Source organism: Ammospiza caudacuta, chromosome 3, assembly GCF_027887145.1.
Source record: "Ammospiza caudacuta isolate bAmmCau1 chromosome 3, bAmmCau1.pri, whole genome shotgun sequence".
In the NCBI taxonomy this organism is placed as follows: domain Eukaryota; kingdom Metazoa; phylum Chordata; class Aves; order Passeriformes; family Passerellidae; genus Ammospiza; species Ammospiza caudacuta.
The window spans coordinates 7,726,988-7,728,110 of record NC_080595.1 but is presented as its reverse complement, the minus strand read 5'-3'; positions in this window follow the sequence as shown (position 1 = coordinate 7,728,110).

Sequence of the window (1,123 nt, the reverse complement as noted above, 5' to 3'; positions counted from 1 at the left end):
CGCTCGCTGCCCGCCGGGTTTGTCTCCTCTCAGCCCAGCTGCACCTAATGGAGTCCGGGCCGGGACGTCACAGGAAATTCCTGCACTGCCCCCTACACACACTTCCGCCGCCCGGGGCCGCGGTGGGCACGGCCCCACGGCTGCCGGGGGGCGGCGGCGGGGCGGCCCCCGGCGGGGACGGGGACGCCCCAACGGCACCGCCCGCCCGCCCGCGCGGGGTCCCGCGGCGGCGCCTGTGGGGGCTGCGGGCGTCGTGCCCGAGGGGCTGCCGGGGGTCCCGGGCATGTGCCCGGTGTATGCCCTGTATGTGCCCTGTATGTGCCCGGTGTGTCCCCTGTATATGCCCTGTATGTCCCCTGCGTGAGGGGCGAGGGTGGTCCCGCATGAGGTGCTGTGGCTGCCCCGAGGTGACCCGGTGGGACCGGGCGTCCCTGGGACACTGTGGAGGTGACCGGGTAATTTCCGGCCTCAGGTGGTTTTCTGGTGCAATTTGGACAGGGAGAAATGAGTGCAAACTGAAACGGGGGGAAATTAGGTTGGGTGTGTGGAAGAAATGCTTTTATGTGAGAGCGATGACGGGTTGGCCAGGGATGCCCCAACCCTGGTGGTGTTCAAAGGCAGGTTGGATGGGGCTTTGAGCAAGCTGGTCTAGTGAAAGGTGTCCCAGCCCAACGGGATGGTCTTTAAGGTCCTTTCCAACCCTGATCCTATAATTCCGCATTTGGAGGTTTGTAAAAAAGGAAAATGCTTCATGAAGTTGTATCCTGGTGTTGCACAGGTTGGTTACTGGAAGGTTTCAGGCCTGCTGACGGTCTTGTCTCTTGTAGTTGTTGCATGGTTGACATGGAAAAAGTGGGGAAATCTACAGCAGTTTTGGTGTAGATCTTCCAGGAATGTTGAGAGTCAGGGCACATTTGTCAGGACAGGATGTCAGAAGACAATGGGAATTTTAAGGGTCTCCGTCTCTGCCCTGTGGTCTCTCTCTGCTAACCCTCCCGTGTGGTGGAAGGCAAACTCAAATCCTGAGCCAAGCCTCTGGTCAAAAGTCATGAGATGAGTGAAATCTCAGTCTTTAAAAATAGCATCTTGAAATAATATGTTTTATGTTATTTGGTTTAGAGCC